The 18766-nt window shown below is 45.9% G+C and overlaps 1 long non-coding RNA gene across 1 annotated transcript in view; it reads right to left on the reverse strand.

Annotated features, from left to right (window-relative positions):
- Positions 1–18766, reverse strand: part of LOC137561158 (uncharacterized) — a 63271-nt gene that overhangs the window by 22711 nt on the left and 21794 nt on the right. Inside the window, exon 3 of the long non-coding RNA XR_011029895.1 lies at positions 1309–1474. This is a non-coding gene — a long non-coding RNA (uncharacterized lncRNA). The remainder of the gene's footprint in view (positions 1–1308; positions 1475–18766) is intronic.

The following is an 18766-nucleotide window of genomic DNA, read 5'->3' on the forward strand; positions in this document are numbered from 1 at the left end:
CTCCCACAAACTTCCTACCTGACACCTTACCCTAAACCACCCCCCACACAAACGTCCCACCTGACACCTATACCCTAACACCCCCCCCCCCCCCCACACACACACACACACACACACACACACAAACTTCCCACCTGACGCCTAACCCTAAAACCCTCCACACACAAACTTCCTACCTGAAGCCTAACCCTAAACCACCCCCGCACAAACTTCCCACCTGACGCCTAACCTTAAACCCCCCCACACAAACTTCCTACCTGAACCCTAACCCTAAACCCCCCCTCCGCACAAACTTCCCACCTGATGCCTAACCCTAAGCCCCCACACAAACTTCTTACCTGAAGCCTAACCCTAACCCCCCTCCGCACAAACCTCCCCCCTGACGCCTAACCCTAAACCACCCCCCGTACAAACTTCCCAACTGATGCCTAACCCTAAACCACCACCCCGCACAAACTTCCCAACTGATGCCTAACCTTAACCCCCACCCTCCCGTACAAACTTCCCACCTGACGCCTAACTCTACCCCCCCAAACTTCCCACCTGACGCCTACCTCTAACCCCTCCACACAATCTTCCCACCTGATGCTTAACCCTAAACCACTCCCACACAAACTTCCCACCTGACGCCTAACCCTAAACCACCCCCTGCAGAAACTTCCTACCTGACGCCTAACCCTAAACCTCCCGCACAAAAAATTCCCACCTGATGCCTAACCTTAACCCCCACCCTCCCGTACAAACTTCCCACTTGATGCCTAACTCTAAACTCCGCCCCAAACGCACAACCTTCCTACCTGACGCCTAACCCTAAACTCCCCCTGCATGCATAATCTTAACATTCCCTCCCCCCCCCCCCCCCCCCCGCCAGAAAAAAAAAATTCATGGGCCCCCCATAGAAGCCTATTGAAATATCTGCATTGAGAAATAATTTGGGTGCCAGCAGCGCCTGATAAATAGCAGGTGCTTACCCCTCAATGCCAATATTTCAATAAGCGGCGCCCAAACTTCTGGGGCTAGCGGGCGCCCTCGTTGCCTGCTCCAGGAATCACATCCCGTGAACTCAGTGTAAATGAGCCAAAAAATTGAAATAAAACATTGCAAATACAACATACATAAATACAAGCTATGGTAACATGATTATGAGTAATAATATCAGTAGGTGGCAAGTGTGACAAGTAGTTATTAGCAGTTATAACTTAGCAGCAATAAAACAGCCATCTGGCAGCAAAAAGTAAAATGAAAGATGGATGAGTAGAAGCAAGAAGGCAGGCAGATAAAGGCTGCAGCCAGAAGTATCATCCATACCTTTTAGTTTTATGACCTCCCAAGTAATTTGTGTGTGTTGTTATGTTTTCCTTTGTGCCATAAAAAAATGAAGAACAGAAACGTGGAACGCCTTCCCTTTATTCCTCGTCCAAAATTCTCTAACGAGCCAGGAACAGGTTTTTGTTCCTAAGTTATCTTCTGGCACCTGATGATACAGAGAAAAAGGATTTAATTAATCACAGGTGAAACGCCTTGGATCCCGTCCAAGTCGATTTAATTGCCAGGCTCTGATCTTCATTTTCTTTCTTGCGATGAACCCCCTGAAGAAATTTACGATTAGGTAATTATCGAGATGAATAAAGAGATACTTAAAAGGAGATGAGAGAGGAGAGGGAAGAGTTTAAGTTTGATTCTCTTTGTGTAAGGATCCTATTTATCACGGCACAAACATTTTTGTGAGAGGAAGCCATGACAGTCCCGTGGGGAGCCTAAACCAAATTTTGTCGTAGCAAAAGGTGGCTCTTCAGAACATTTCCGAGGCAGAACTCTTCTATGCTGAGAGGAAAGCTGTCCAGGCTGATTATATCAAATTCTAGATTCAATTTAACGTACCACATATGGTGTCATGCACAGCTTCCGCTACCTGAGCTTATGTTTACCATCACTTCCTGATTTATGGATATCTACACAGGTAAATAAACTACTGAGCATTAATGTTGTGGAGTCTATCTTTATAGCTCAGGCTACATAAATACATGCACTATTGCTCAGTCTCGCAGGTTTAAAAACACATACTGTGGATGGAACTTTATTGCAAACAAAAGGTAACGATGAGTTCCAATCACAAAATTGATTCCTCACATACATTTTGCTTGCACAACTGAGGCACCGTTCAGAGGAATATAATCTCTGTCAGTGTTGAGTCTCCCTGAGAGTTTGTGTGAATTTTACACCCTTGCTTGATTGTTTGAATCAGCTGAACCCCTCTACCAGGCCCCTCTACCAGATTTACATCACAGGAGCCTATAGGCACAGATGTCCTTACACCCTAGACTTCACCCTTCATGAACCTACAACCCCTTCACCCCCGAACTGCACAGCAAGTGTGCTGGCAGACACGGCTGTCACTTCTCCCTAACCTTCCTTGCCCGTCATAGCTACAGGTGTCCCTAAGCATTAGGTAGCCAGAGGTACTTTCAGTGTTAAGTAGCTAGTAGTGCCCCCGACTGAAGGAAGTTCTTGTGAGTGGAATTCGGAGAGCTGGGTGAGTAACCTCTCATTTACATTCTGCTTGAGACTCTGCATAGGGATGGAGGAAAGGAGGGACTAGGGGAGTGAGCCAACTTTCCATCATCAGGCACCTGTAGGCACCTGCTTACAGTGCCTTATGGTAAATCCGGCCCTGCCCACTACTTTAATCAAGCCACTGGCAGAGGAGCTGCAGAGGCAGAAATGACCAAATTGCAAGCAAATCTGAAGTGAAAATAAATGATATAGATGTTATAATGAATTGTATGTGTAGTACAGATAATAAATAGAACATTAGTAGCACTAGCAGCATAGAGTCTCATATTTTTACTTTCAGTTATATAGCTTTATTTATAACATTGCATCAGACTATCACAGTTTCAGTTTAGAATCCACACTCTGTCTTTTAAGCTATAAAACAGAGCAGAGACAATGGCCCTTTGAACCTTCCTGCAGTAAAACCTTATCTCACGCTGACTATCACTGTTTCTTGGCTGTTTAAGCTCTTCAGGGAATGAGTTCGACAAACTGACTCAGAAAAGCTCTTTTGCATAGAAAACAACTGAAGTATTTTTTTTTTTTTTTTTTTTTGTAGGGCAACTGAAGCGAGAGGTACCGGTATATGGAGGTGGCCATATTTATTTCCTTTTCAGCAATACCAGTTGTCTGGCTGTCTTGCTGATCCTTTGCCTCCAATACTTTTAGCTATAGACCAAGCGTTTCTGACATTTTTGTCAGATGTGACAGATTAGCTGCATGCTTGTTTCTGGTGTTATTCAGGCACTACTGCAGCCAAATAGACCTGCAGGGCTGCCACATAACTGGCACTGCTTAAAGAGAACCCGAGGTGGGATTTAATAATGTTAGTGGGGCGCAGAGGCTGGTTGTGCACACTAACACCAGCCTCTGTTGCCCCATGGTGTGCCTCTAAGACCCCCTGGCCGCTGCTATACCCTCCGCAGTGCTAGCGACACACAGCGTGTCGCCAGCACAATGTTTACCTATGCCGTGTCTGTTAGCGCCGCTCCTCCGCCTCCTTTGTATCGGCGCTACCCGCCCGCGTCCCTTCCCTTCCGCTGATTGGAGGGAAAAAAAACAGTGGCCCCACAGCATCTGCTAAAGATCCCCACCTTCCTAGTACCGCATGATTGCGTTGTTCTCTCTGCTCCCACTGGCCCATGGGAATTTGCTCTGTCGCTCATTCTCCGTTTGCCCCCATGCATAAGCAGAGACGCACTGTTAGCCTGGAGGCTGATGATGCATCTGTACAGCGTTGGCTGTGCTCTGTTGCCCAAGTGATTGTGTTCTGATCCCTGCCGGGCGACAAAGATCCCCAAAGATCCCCAGGTGTGTATGGGGCTTTAAAGTGAGCCCACAAACCTAAGGATTGCAGGAAAAGCCACATGTGGTCATAAAATGACACAATGTTTAGCAAGGACTGACCAAATTAAAAATGGTTTATCACCGTCAACAAAAGTCACCTCATCTGCAGATAATTCTGGACATAAGTTACTGTGTACGCATTCACAGGGACTTTGTTTAGCTTCCACTAAAATTCATCAAATGTAACAGTTTTTTTTTTATTATTATTATTTTTAATTGTGTTTACTTTTATGATATCTGTGTAAACATAATTTATGTCTATGAATGTGTGACATGTGTGACACCACTATGACAACTTTAACAACTGCTGGCAGCTGGTAAGGTGATGGGATTAGACAGTAATCTCCCAGTGATGTAATGAGGTTTTCACTTTCAGGGATCAGTGGTAATGTTACAAGAAGCTGTCATTAGCTTATAGGAACCCAACAGGAGCGTCAGAAAGAGCTGCCAAGTATTATACAAAAGTACAAACACCATATAAATATGGGGACGGCAATTGAGCCTACAGTTCAGCAAGAGGGGATCCACTCTTTGGCCCTGATTCAATTCATTTCTTTTCTGAAATTTCTCATAAACGAAGTGAAAAAGTACTGACAAACTTATTCTGAGTATTTCCTTGCTTGCTGGTGGCTTAAAAGGCATTTTATTCATAAAGTGTAAAAATACCAACTAGGAGAAAACTTAAGAGAAAAGTTTAATTGAATATAGGCCAACAAATCAATTTATCTAAATGACCTTTTGTTTCTTAATACGTTGGCAAAAAATACCAGTCTGTTGAATCTTTAATAGAAGAGCATCTGTTTTATCTACTATAAAATACGACACCAGGGCCCGTATGCAATGCACTATTTCACCTGAGTTTTTTCTAAGGTGATATTTTCATACCTTGAAATAAAATGCATTTTAATCACCAGCAAGCAAGAAAATACTCAAAATAATTTTGATAGTAGTTATTCAACTAGAAGATGAAAAATTATCTCCTAGGAGAAAACTCAAGAGAAAAAGTTAATTGCATATGGGCTACAGGGCCTTATTCAATTCACTTTTTCTTCCTAAGTTTTCTCTTAGGTGATATTTTCTCATTTTCATATCAATAAAATACCTTGTAAGTCACCAGCGAGCTAGAAAATACTCATAATAATGTTGACACTTGACAGTACTTTTTCACCTACTTTTTGGTACTTTTTCAATTGCAGAGGTCTTAAAAGTTACTTTAAATAGAAGATTAACCTCCTGAGAGTTACACCGCTCAGGTGATTTTGTTATTTTTTGCCCGATTTTATAATATTTGTTCCTAATGGCTGTAAATCCTCTAGCTAGCACTAGGCTAGCTAGAAGAAATCTCCAGCTCCCCCCGATCCCCGCCGCTCCCCTCTTTATACATTACCCAGCCTGGATCCAGCGATCGGCGCAGCCTCCCCGCACAGCTCCGGTCTTCACTATGGGAGTGTATACAATGAACAGAGGCGCTTAACTTGAATCCTTGTGCAGATCGCTTGATACTCCTCCCTGTATTGCCTGATGAAGCGGTATTGAGCCTGCGAAATGTGTTGCAAAAATTTTTGGGGAGTTTCTAATAAATGTGTTTGACTGTCTGAATAGCAGTCGTTGTCGTGTCTGCTTGAGGGAGGTAAGACCATCACTTCCTCCTTCATTTTTGCCATTTGAGTTGGTTTTTAAGCTCATTTAATCTAATTTTATACTTTTGGCGCCTCTGTTCATTGTATACAATTTCGAGTCCACCCTTGGTGGAGGGTTGCTACCCTTTTTTCCTGTCTACAGAGAGCAACTTCTTAATCCTGAGTGGGGTCAGGATAATCTCCCCACCTGCCTTTACAGTGGTTGCCTGCTGGTGACCCTGACTTGTGAGGATCTAGCAATACGAACTTATTGCCACCTTATCCAGTACGTATTACACTATTGGGGCTGTGGTAATATATTGGGGTGCTGATGATGTAAGGATAACAGGAACATATTTCTTTCATTTTCTATCGCCTTCAGCTATATATTTTGTCAGAGGTGTAGGTAGGCCAACCAGTCTGGCTTTTGAAAGGTGTCACCTGGATATGTCTGTATGTAGATTAAAACAGTCATTCAGGGCAGAGATCAAAGGAACTGCCAGTGTCTTATTGAATAGACCAGTCACCTTCAATAGGCAAGGAAGGGGCTCATTAGGCCACTAGCAGTCACCTGAGGGAGAACAATAGCAGACAATCTCGGATGTGATTACCTGTGTCTGTTTACAGGCAATCTTTAGATGTATAGACATTGTAACCAGGGGAAATTGGACTAAGGAAGTCTTTTGTTGGGTGTGTGTACTATAGTGGATGTTGGATCTCTGGAAATCCAATTATGACTGAGGATGTAATTAAATCTAGCCCCCACCCCCACCCATCCACACAGGCTTACAGCCTCGAGGCGAATATTTCATTATAAAAACCAGGGGACAGATACCTCAAATCAGTGTAACTTGCATTACAAATCATTGTCTAATTGTGCTGTGTTACTGTACAACTGTACTGTGTGTGTGTGTGTGGGTGCGTGGCGTTCTCGTATTCGGCCTAAGCACAAAGCTGACCCAAATACGAAAACGCAGATTGCGTGTTTAGCCCTCGACAGCTGAGTGGACGTGTCTAGCAACGGCTAGTGGTGGCAGTGGGAAGTGTATGAGGGGTTCCAGCCTTGTTTGTAGCTTAAATAAGGCTGTTCCCCGCTTAATCTGGTCAAACTCGCAGTCGGGAACCGTATGCGCAGGCGTGCCGCGGGCCGATTCCTGACATAATTGGCTAGCAGTGGTGGGAACGTTTAGTACATTAGTACGCAGTTTAGCTCACTATTCTGAGTACTAAAGGCTGGAAGCTTGCTAGAAGCAACTAGCCTACAGAAGTCTACTCAGTGCAGAATATATATACCTTTTTTTGTTCAAAGATACACACTTGGCATTTTGCTTCCCCTCCCCCCTTTTTTTTTCTTTTTATTTTGCAACACGATGGCTCAGAAAGCATCCAGCTATGCAAGGCAAAGCAAAGAGATACTACTCAACCTGTGTGAGCACAAAGGCATCGAGATGGTGAGCGGCCAGACTAAGGAGCAGTTAGTTCGTGCCCTCGGGGAGTATGATGAGGCAGAGCAAGACCGTGCTTCAACGTCAGCGGATGCAGCTCACGACACGCCAGAGGAGGAATCGCTCCCGCCACAGGATGCGAGTGGAGACGATGTCCTGGATGATCCACCGAACACGGAGATGACATCTCTGGAAGCTGATCTACAGCTACTGAACTCGGCTGATCCTGAACTACGCCTAAAGCTGATCCTACTGCACCGACAGGCAGAGAAGGAACAAGCGCCACAGCGACTCCAGGCCGAGAGGGAACAAGCTGCACAGCAACTCCAGGCCGAGAGGGACAGACTCCATGCCGAGAGGGAACAAGCTGCACAGCGACACCAGGCCGAGAGAGAAAGTGCTGAACGGCGACACCAGCTGGAGCTGGCTAAACTCCAGCAGCAGAACCGGTCTGCTGGACCCGCAGAACGCGAAGGTGAGCGAGTCCACAAAATCCCCCTGGATAAGTTCCCCGCTATGGACAAGGACTCCGAAATAGACACTTTCCTACAGGGGTTTGAAAGGACTTGTCGGCAGTATGGGGTGCCCCGTGGGCAGTGGGCAAGATACCTCACACCAGGGCTGAGAGGCAAGGCCCTGGAGGCGTTTGTGAGTCTCCCCCAGGAGGAAGAAACAGACTTTGAGGCGATTAAGAAAGCCATCATTGCGCGATACCACCTCACGCCAGAGGTGTATCGAAAACGTTTCAGGACAGTGCAGCGAGGTCCTAATGACAGCTACCTGGATCATGCTTGCAACCTGCGCACTGCCTTCCAGCAGTGGTTAAAAGGACTGTCAATCAAAACCTTGGATGCCCTGCAGGAGCTGATGATAAAAGATCAGTTCCTCAACACCTGTCCTGTTGAGGTCCGGCTGTTTGTGCTGGATCGAGAACCAAAGACAGTGGATGAGGCTGCGGAAATGGCCGATTCCTACACCGCCCATAGAGCACCTGAGTCCCGGAGGACTACTACGCCCAGCTGGAGGGGAGAACAGATTGCTAAACCTGTGTCACCCAGCACCCAGAGGAGGCAAGCACCGCTGTCTCCTGGATTCAGGCAACCAACCACGGACACTCGGAAATGCTTTGTATGTGACCGGGTGGGTCATATCAGCATGACTTGCCCAGAGAGGAAGAGGGAGGCCCCAAAATCCAGTGAGGCCTCAAACCTCAGGGAAGTCCCAACTGCTTTGTGTGCTATGAGAAATGCCAGTGGCTATGCAGAGAATCTGCAGCTTGTCACGGTTGGGGGTACAATTGCCACTGGGCTGAGAGACACTGGAGCAGAAGTGACTCTCATACATCCCCAGCTTGTGAACACAGAGCAGTACATACCTGGGAAAATGATTGCTGTCCGAGAAATTGGGGGTGTCACCCCAGCCATACCCACCGCCTTGGTCCACCTGAATTGGGGGGCCGGCAGCGGACTGAAAGAAGTTGGGGTAACTGACAAAATCCCCACCAACGTTTTGCTGGGTACTGACCTGGGACGGTTGGTGGCCCGGTATGAGCCTACTCCAAACCCCGTGGAGCCCACCTCCCCAGCAGAAGTTCAGGACTCTTGCCAGGTGCTGTTTGATAATGCTGTGCAAATGGGGGGTGCTGGTGGGTCTCCCGGGGCTACGGACTGTATACTAGGAGCCAGCCCTAGTGATTCTCCAGTGCCTAGGCCTGGAGTGGGACGTGTCGATACAAAGAATGCAGAAACTGATGAAGTCATTCATGACGCACAGACTATCGAGGCGATCGATGCAGGAACTGTTGAGGCTACTTGTGAAGTGCTGGGTAGCACTGGGTATAATGCGGCAGATAATGTTGATGTGGAATGTGATGTTCTAAATGTCAATATGTGTAAGACGGATAATGCTGATGTCATATGTATTGTGCTACATAATGCTGTGTGTAATGTGGGCGCTCCCTCAGCTGCCGTGGTAACCCGCAGTGCTAGCGAGTCTACAGCAGAGGGACTGTCCACTGAAGTGACAAATGTTGCTGGGTCAGCCACATCGAATTCGGAACCTGGCCCTGAGGGCCCAGGGGCCTCTCCGTCTGCAGCCTTCCTGGAATGCGTGACAGGCAGCACTGAGCTCTCTGGGGCTGTTCGATTTGACAGCAGCCTGGAACAGCTCAGGGGTCTGGCCAGCAGGTCACCAGCTGGGAGGGTCGGGCTGTGAGGGTCCTGGGAAATTATTCCCTCGGAGCTGTCCGAAGTGGAGGAGGCAGACCGGCAGATAATCGTTTCCCAAAGGGACCGAGAGATAGCTCCTGCCACTATAGAGAAAGTGCGTGTAGCGACGGTTGGAACCCTTCCCCAGCTGCAGCACGGTCTCTATGGTTGCGAATTCACGGTCGCCACTGACCCGCATTCCCCAGTTGGTTACGTCAGGTTGCCAAGGGCAACGACACATTGCAGCAACCTGACCTAGCTTTCCAGTCGTGTAGCTCGGAGCTAACTGACAGGTGGGGAACCCTCCTGAGGATGCTAAAGGGTTACCCCACCTGGCCAGGCCGTCAATGTAGGCTTTGGCAGGATGATTCGTTAGAATCATCTGCCAGCGCCATTCTAAAGAGGGGAGGTGTGGTGATATATTGGGGTGCTGATGATGTAAGGATAACAGGAACATATTTCTTTCATTTTCTATCGCCTTCAGCTATATATTTTGTCAGAGGTGTAGGTAGGCCAGCCAGTCTGGCTTTTGAAAGGTGTCACCTGGATATGTCTGTATGTAGATTAAAACAGTCATTCAGGGCAGAGATCAAAGGAACTGCCAGTGTCTTATTGAATAGACCAGTCACCTTCAATAGGCAAGGAAGGGGCTCATTAGGCCACTAGCAGTCACCTGAGGGAGAACAATAGCAGACAATCTCGGATGTGATTGTCTGTGTCTGTTTACAGGTAATCTTTAGATGTATAGACATTGTAACCTGGGGAAATTGGACTAAGGAAGTCTTTTGTTGGGTGTGTGTACTATAGTGGATGTTGGATCTCTGGAAATCCAATTATGACTGAGGATGTACTGGATGCACGACAGTGTAACTTGCATTACAAATCATTGTCTGATTGTGCTGTGTTACTGTACAACTGTATTGTGTGTGTGGGTGCGTGGCGTTCTCGTATTCGGCCTAAGCGCAAAGCTGACCCAAATACGAAAACGCAGATTGCGTGTTTAGCCCTCGACAGCTGAGTGGACGTGTCTAGCAACGGCTAGTGGTGGCAGTGGGAAGTGTTTGAGGGGTTCCAGCCTTGTTTGTAGCTTAAATAAGGCTGTTCCCCGCTTAATCTGGTCAAACCCGCAGTCGGGAACCGTATACGCAGGCGTGCCGCGGGCCGGTTCCTGACAGGGGCTCTTGGTGTTCCCTGTTTTTATTCACTATGAGGAGGATCGCAGATGACGTCATTCACAAACCTGATCCTCCCCATTAAGAGACCGGAGCTGTGCCGGGAGGCTGCACGATCGCTGGATCCAGGGGTGTAACGTATAAACAGGGGGATCGCAGGGAAGCGAAGGGTGCCAGAGACTTTTACTAGCTAGCCTAGGGCTAGCTACAGGATTTACAGCCATTGGATCAATTTTCTTCTGGAGTCACAGAGCAGTATGCCCGACATAGTGTCATACCGCTAAGGAGGTTAAAAATTGTTTCCTAGGCAAAAACATAGGAGAAAAGGTGAATTGAATAAGGGCCACAGTATTTAAAAAAAATAACTCATAGCTTCTTTCTCTCTGCAATGCAGACTGGCATCCAGTTGGCGCTCCAGGTCCTTCCTATGCCATGAGAACCAGAGATGCTGGTAGCATTGTGGCTAGATAATGAGACTTGTAGAAGAGGGACACCTATTTTATGTGATTTAGGAGGGACTTTCAGGTAGGGCAACACAGGCTATAGTTTACCGTATATTCCGGCGTATAAGACGACTGGGCGTATAAGATGACCCCCCCCCCCCAACTTTTCCAGTTAAACTATAGAGTTTGGCATATACTCGCCGTAAAAGACCACCCCTCTTCCAACGCACACCAAATACATTTTTTTTAAATTATCCTATACTATTGCTATTTATAAACAGATACTGGTGCTGTACTGTATGTGGTACCCAGTATATAACAGTATATAGGCAATTGGTTGGATTGGTCAACTCTCCCTCTCCCTAAGTGGATTGGTCAGCTCTTCTTGTCTACCTGTTTATTAGAGCGGTATGGAAGAACAGATCGCGCTGTGCCCATAAAACATGCCTCTTTCACTCGTTTGGCCCACCCTTGTGTCCTATTTACCTCCTTCTCTGCCTCTCAGATCTCGCACATTTGCCTGGAGAAAATAGTCAATAGAAAGTCTTGCCTGTGAAGGGCAATTCCCACCCCATGACCTGCAGCTTTCTAATGTTTGTTTATAACAAAAGCTTTGTGTACAGCTCCTGGTCATCACTAGACATTGGCATAGGGATCATCATAACAGCTGCTATGGGTCCCGTAGCCATAGAGGGTCCCGGTCTCTATGGCTGGCAATAAGGGGTTCTGCAGCAGAACCCCTAAAGTGCTGAGTTGTGAGTGGAGTGGAGGGGAGAAGTAACTCACCTCGCCAGGTTGTGCCAGCTATCAGCCTCCTCCTTATCATGTCCATCTCTGTGACTCCAGCACCGTTTCTCATTACGTGACCCGACGTACATTCTGGTGGGTTACATCAAGAGACTGTATTGAGAAGCATAGAGGCAGTGACTGTGAAGGAAAGGACTCCTATACTGGGTGATACTACTTAAGACTGGGGTCACATCTGGCAACCTATACTGAAGACACCTCTAGCAACCTATACTAGGGGGCTAATTGTGCCCCCCAGCTACTTACTTATGGCTACCTTTACTGGGGAGTACCTAATACTTTAGGTCACATCTGACTACCTGTACTGAGAGCTACCTATTACTGGGGCTCCTCTGGCTACCTATGCTTTGTGGCTACCTGGCAGGGCCGGCCCGCCCATGAGGCGGGGTGAAACTTTTGCCTCAGGCGGCACTTCTGGGGGGGCGGCACCCGCCCGTCCATGTTTGTGGGGGGCCGCCCGAGCTGGAGGGGATAGCGGGCAGGAAGGGGGTATTGGGCCTAGCGGCGGGGAGGGGGGTCGGACCCCCCCCTCCCTCGCCTGGGTCCCCGTCCTCCGCCCCCCTCCACCTTTAAAAAGGTCCGTGCTGTGGCTGCAGCTATTCGTAAGAGGCAACGGGCGGGGATTACTCACCTCTTCCTCGTTCCAGGCCAGCGTGCGCTCCACTGACGTCACTTCCTGCTACGCCGCAGGAAGTGACGTCAGTGGAGCGCACGCTGGCCTGGAACGAGGAAGAGGTGAGTAATCCCCGCCCGTTGCCTCTTACGAATAGCTGCAGCCACAGCACGGACCTTTTTAAAGCTGGAGGGGAGCGGAGGACGGTAGACCCAGGCGAGGGAGGGGGGGTCCGACCCCCTCCCCGCCGCTAGGCCCAATACCCCATTCCTGCCCGCTATCCCCTCCAGCTCGGGCGGCCCCCCACAACAACGGCTTGGGGGGGGGGCGGCGGCGATTTCACTGAAAATTGCCTCAGGCGGCAAAAAGTCTAGGGCCGGGCCTGCTACCTGGGGCTACCCAATACTGGGGGGCACTCCTGACTACCAAACACAAAGGCTACTTAAAACCAAACAAAACATTTTTACAGGGCCCTAATACTTCTAGCTACATCCCTGCCACTAGAGGCCGCTGTTGAAAGATGCATGTTTCAGTTTAAAAGTAAGCACACTCTTGTTTTCCAACACTTGTTAATGGTGTCCAGAAGAGAAGAACATGCAGAGAAACATCAGGAATGTAGCCATGGGCTCTTATTTTCTTCACAAAGGATAAACATGAACATATTTTCACAGGTGCATGGACAACTGCAGATAAGAGTGTATGTGATTTTTAATCAGCTAAATGTATCTATATACTGTATGTCCAGCAGCACTGAATGCTCTATAATATGTCCTAATGTCTCCCTCGTGGTTACTATAATGGCTTACATAGCCATTAGGTGAGATATCTTGGGTAGAAAATGAGAAAGATATTCTTCTATCTTTTCCATTTAATCTAAAATAAACTTAACTAATGGGGCGCACTTAAGAGTTGGGTTGCATTTGCGAGGTGTTAAAATGTACATTTTTGTCTGTGTGCACTTTCCTTGACAACACGTACATTTGAATACAATAAAAACAATGAAGTTTTATGTAATTTAATAGAAAACAATTGGACATAGTGTCTGAAAAAACAGCATGCATACCCCCTCCCGCTCCTCCCCATACACACACACACACACACACAAGGATCTAATTGTGAATCATCCTGAATTAGAATTCTGGGCATCACATTGAATATGTTCCTAGGTTGATAAATAAAACATGCTATGGGGATTTAACACAAAAAAGTCCAAACATGATTTTTCAAAAGAGAGTGAGCACTTCATGTCCTGATAGTTTGCACAGGTAACATTATAAGAGGTGTCACTTACATCCTGCTGTACTGACTAGACAACTTGTCGGCCAACTTGGACAGAGGGATGCATGAAGAAACCTAACATGACTCCAGTACACCTAAGGGCTGGTTTGTAATTGCCCCTTGAACTGCTTTCCGTTCTGTTCTTTATGTTAAACTTGATAGGAGCTGGAAAAAATATATTTGGCCAATCAGTGGACACGAAGAAACACACAAACAGCCCAGCATTGACCTCTTTGTCAAGCTCTGGCCCTGTCCACGACAAAAAACCCCAAAAAAACATTTACCGCTCTGCAGCCGTGGTGACGGACACCTGGATTGGTCAACTCCTTTTTTTTCTACCTCCGGTACACCCTTATGTATTACTGGGGACACCTGTTTCATCCACACATGTCTTACACCATGACCTGAGAGGTCAACATTTTTTGGTGCTAGACGGAGAGGTGAAACAAGTAAATTTGTCATCATGCTAGCAATTCTCAGAGAAGTACCTGTGTTTGCCGGGGCAAGTCAGATTTAGTGAGGAAGCATGCTGGCACAATAACACAGAATGCACAGCTGCCATTCAAAAGATCCATCCTAAAGCCAAACCAATATCTCCGGTGGCTGAAGGAAAAGTTTGTTTTTTAAACATGATGTCTACTGACACATTCATGGTACATTTTCATAATTGTTCTGACAAGGTTGATCTTCCAAGAGGAACTTATTGTGTGAGCGGAGATCCCATATGGATCCAGTCGTCAAGGTTTGACTACGTTTTCCTCAAATTGTTAAGAGAACTCTAAAGTTCAAAGCAGCTCCACAGGAAGTGCCCATCCTGAGAGATAAAACGCCATGGGATAAATAGGTACAGGTTTTAATACAAGACCACACTTTGTTACAACGGTTAAACAAACAGAACACTAAACTAGAGGTGATATTTCACCCTCATCAAGGGGATCTTAAAGAGGTTGAACACAAATATAATGAGCTGAGTTCCAGTTTGACCTGGTGGAGAAGGTTTCTGGCGATGTTCCAGAGACACTCGGACTGAGCCTCTGCAGTTCAAAATTTCTTTCTACACCCACTGGTCGTAATGATGGGGATGACAGTCTTGGGCATCATTCCACAGGTGAGTTTGTGTGTGAAATTACGCAAATTAATTAACATGGTTAAGAGATTGGTGGCAGATAAACAATCTCATAAGCCAATATTTCCAAGCTAAGAGATATACAAGGGTAGGTGTCTAGCTTTCAGCAGTACCTATGAGAATGGAGCTGACTGTTTAAAGGCGTTTTTTTAGAAGACACCTGGCACTGCCCCGTTGCTTAACAGACAGTTTCACTTTTCCATGACCATGCAAGTTTGTACGGGATACGCATGTGACGCAAATGTGGAGAGTTTGGTTAATAGGGACCTAGAAGTAGGGCATCACTAGAGAGCCTGGTTAAAAATGAGGCAAATAGGTCTTGCTCTCTCTCCCAGGGATAACCACCTAGAGCAGAGAAAGTGTGTGAACACGAGAATTGAAAAGTGAAACATAAACATAAAGAAAGAATCATGGGTACTGTCTGAACCAGAAGAAGGGATCTGCAGATCAAGCCTCCTCAGGAGGGCTGTTAAGGTGGCCACTAACTGTCCAATTTCTAGAGAAAAATCGTTCGAGCGATCAGAAATTCTGATCGGATTGGTTGTAAATAACCTCAGTTGATGGACACAATAGATTATGAACGAGTGAAAAAAAATGTCGTCCGAATTAATTTTCGTCGAACCAAAATTTGGATTTTCTTGTTGGTTGTGATAGATAGAAAGCAAAGATTGGTTTGTTGATGGTGTAGTGAACGATGTATTACAATATTTCACTTCCGATCAGAATTTCTGATCGCTCTAATGATTTTTTGCTAGAAATTGGATCATTAGTGGCCACCTTTAGAATTTAAGTATTATATGAATTCATAGGCCTCAGTTACTTTAGCTGAGTTTAGTTAAAATACTTGATTTGCAGAGTATACCTTTAAGGAGCATTTCTAGAAGCAATGAAGAACAGTGTGATTCAGGCTGCACAAGGCTACGATATACAGACAGAAATGCAGTCTTGTTCTGTAAACATTGAGTGTTTTCATATTTCCTAAAGGTAAACAATGTTCTTTTTAGATTAAGAGTCAGGTCCCTAGAACATGAAATTTTCCAGGCCATGCGCAGTAAAGACTGTGCTTGTCATGATATCATGGGGTCTTATCAGCCAATAGCAGGCGATGAGTTAGTGATCCGTCCCTGCTCTGATGATGTCACATTTAACTTTTTTGAGTTTAGTATAAGAAGAGCTAACGAGCTCCTGGCGGAGCTACTTCTGACTTCTGGCTGATGACTTCCACTTTCTACTCTTTTTGTAATGTCTTGTCATCTTATCTAACTGTATGCTGTATATAGTCCTAAGTGCAATGTAGTATAGATGCAACATAAGGGAAAGCCTGGTTGCCATTCAAAAGGAATGGACCAAGAGCCTGTAACGCAAAGAGGACATACTACAGAACAATTGCTTCGCTGAGGTGTAACGAACATGTAGAGATAAGCATCTGTATATCTGTTTACTGAATAAACTCCTGAAACTTTGACGACGTCTAAGAAGTTCTATAAAAAAACCTTGGTGGAGAAATTAGGAGGGCATATACCCCAACTGATTCACAAAAATAAACTATTATCAATTAAAATATCATAATTTTATTAATTGTTATCAAAAGAGAATAAAAAATTATTAAGAATCGAAGCGGTGGTTGATCAAGTCACCCTTCGCTCACACACCACACTCCAACCACACTACACACTTCCAACCCCCCCCCCCCCCCCCCAAACAGGACGGTTAATCGATGGCCACAATGCCAGCGTAATTGTTGACCAAGCTAACTTGAACAGTTCAGTTCCCAATCAGATATTGTTGTGAAGATCCAGTGAATAATACACTCATATACAGTTCCAATAGGGATCCAGCATATAACATCCTATTAAGGCGAATCACAAGACAGACCCTATGTCAACTTTGTGCTATAGTCACGCCGTATGTGAACCAATAGGCAGAATACAGTTCATCAGTAAATTGATGCACAAGTTACCACAGCAATGACATGTTAGTCACAGCAGAAGCGTGAAGAAGCAGTTAGGTCTATGATGCTCCAATGGCAAGCAGACAAGTAAGCCGACACTGTATGCAGTGGACAGCGATAACAACAGTGTTACATGTAGGAAAAGTTCCTCTCAGCATTGATTCACATACAGTACCAGATCACTGGTGTCCAGCTTCCAGATAGAATGCACGCCTGCGCCATCAGAGCGATATCCGTCCATGTGATGTAAAGTCCAGGCAATCTCTCACATGCAGGTACAATAAAAGTGTCTTTGTGTTGCAAGTTAGAAGGGTGCGGTGTGGCACTTCCCACTGTATTACTCTGTGAGCTGCTGGTAACACAGGTAAAATGCCTTCCACTCACCTGCAAAGTCCACAGTTTGTAACAAAAATAGCCACTCAGACGTGTGCTCCGTATGTACTCGTGCAGAAAACAAATGGCATCATTCACAAAAGAAACAGCAAAAAAATCTGTGCACCTTCCGTCTTGATAGATAATTTATATTTTCAAAACAGTGGTTAATCACATTTCACGTACAAACTTCCAAATATGGCACAAGTCAATCAAACATGGCGTGGAATAAATGCTCGGCTTGGCTTACGTGTCCCCGGCATTGGGCAGGATGAGCGGTGCGGAGGTGGGTGTCAGGCACTGGGTGGAAGAACGACGGCCGTTTCGCGTCTAAGTGATGCTTGGTCACGCTGCGTACCACTATGTGGTGTATATGTGGTGTATATACGTGGTGTATATACATTATGTAGTGTATATAGTGGTACGCAGCGTGACCAAGCATCACTTAGACGCGAAACGGCCGTCGCTCTTCCACCCAGTGCCTGACACCCACTTCCGCACCGCTCATCCTGCCCAATGCTGGGGACACGTAAGCCAAGCCGAGCATTCATTCCATGCCATGTTTGATTGACTTGTGCCATATTTGGAAGTTTGTACGTGAAATGTGATTAACCACTGTTTTGCAAATATAAATTATCTATCAAGACGGAAGGTGCACGGATTTTTTTGCTGTTTCTTTTGTGAACAATGAAAGTGTCCCCATCTAGTGCGCCATGAGGGAGGGGGGGGGTTGAGAGGTGGGTGAGGGCAGCCTTTGCCAGGGGGGAGCGAGCAGGAGCGTCCAGGCAGAGATCAAACACCAGCCACGCGTACCATGCTAGACCACGACATGTTTCACCGGGCAGTTCCGGTTTCCTCAGGTGGGCGTGGTTCAGACATACTAAGAAGTTCTATCTCCTATGCTGCTGCTGTGATGAGAGTCGAGTTATCAAACTTCCTGTGATATGGTGCCGAACGAAGGTGTAGTGTTGTTGCCCATAGCAACCAACAAAGGTTTATTACACTGACTCTCTTTGTTCTGCCGTTACTGTTTAACAATATTGCTTTCTTTTGTATCAGGTGGTTGAAACTTCAAACAACCATTTTATTTTATTCATCCTAAGGAAAGTGCACATTTTTCTATAAATGATACAGTGACTCTGTAATGTTGACATGTTCCGATTGAGTCACATGATGTGTGATTTTAGTGGCGGAAAAGAATCTGCAATTCCTCACGATTCCTTTAACACCAATCAAGTGTTTCATATGAAGATGAAAGCAAAGGTCATTCCTGTGACAAATGAGTTAACAATAGAGTACATGTCTTCTGAAAAAAGACAGGCGCGCAGATGTTGACCTGACCTCAAGAGCAGAGCTTGAAAGATTAAAGTCATAAATACAATTTATAATGGTGGCCTCATTGAACCATATCTCAAGGTGGATGAATGGGACCTAGCAGAGATCACAGAGGGCAAAGCCCCCATGTAACATATCAAGTCATTGCTAGAGACGCCCTTCACTGGATCACTTCATAGAGACTAAAGCATTCAGCCAAGGATAAATAAGCGTAAGGCTAATATACCAGCAGGAGCTCAATATGACCATCGCCTGTAGGTAAACTATTCTCTTATTTACACAATCTATAGTAATACTACCTTTGCTTACAAAACCATGTGGGGCCTTAATGATTACCTAATTACCCCTGGCAGAGGCATACTGCAGAGGCTGAGGTGGCCAAGGTGCTTCTCCCTCAGCAGAGATCATCAGGAAGTACAGTACTTTAAAAAGGAATTTTAGTGAAAATAGCATAATGAATAAAATTGCTTATTTTTATTCACAATACTTATGCATAAA

Source organism: Hyperolius riggenbachi, chromosome 3, assembly GCF_040937935.1.
Source record: "Hyperolius riggenbachi isolate aHypRig1 chromosome 3, aHypRig1.pri, whole genome shotgun sequence".
In the NCBI taxonomy this organism is placed as follows: domain Eukaryota; kingdom Metazoa; phylum Chordata; class Amphibia; order Anura; family Hyperoliidae; genus Hyperolius; species Hyperolius riggenbachi.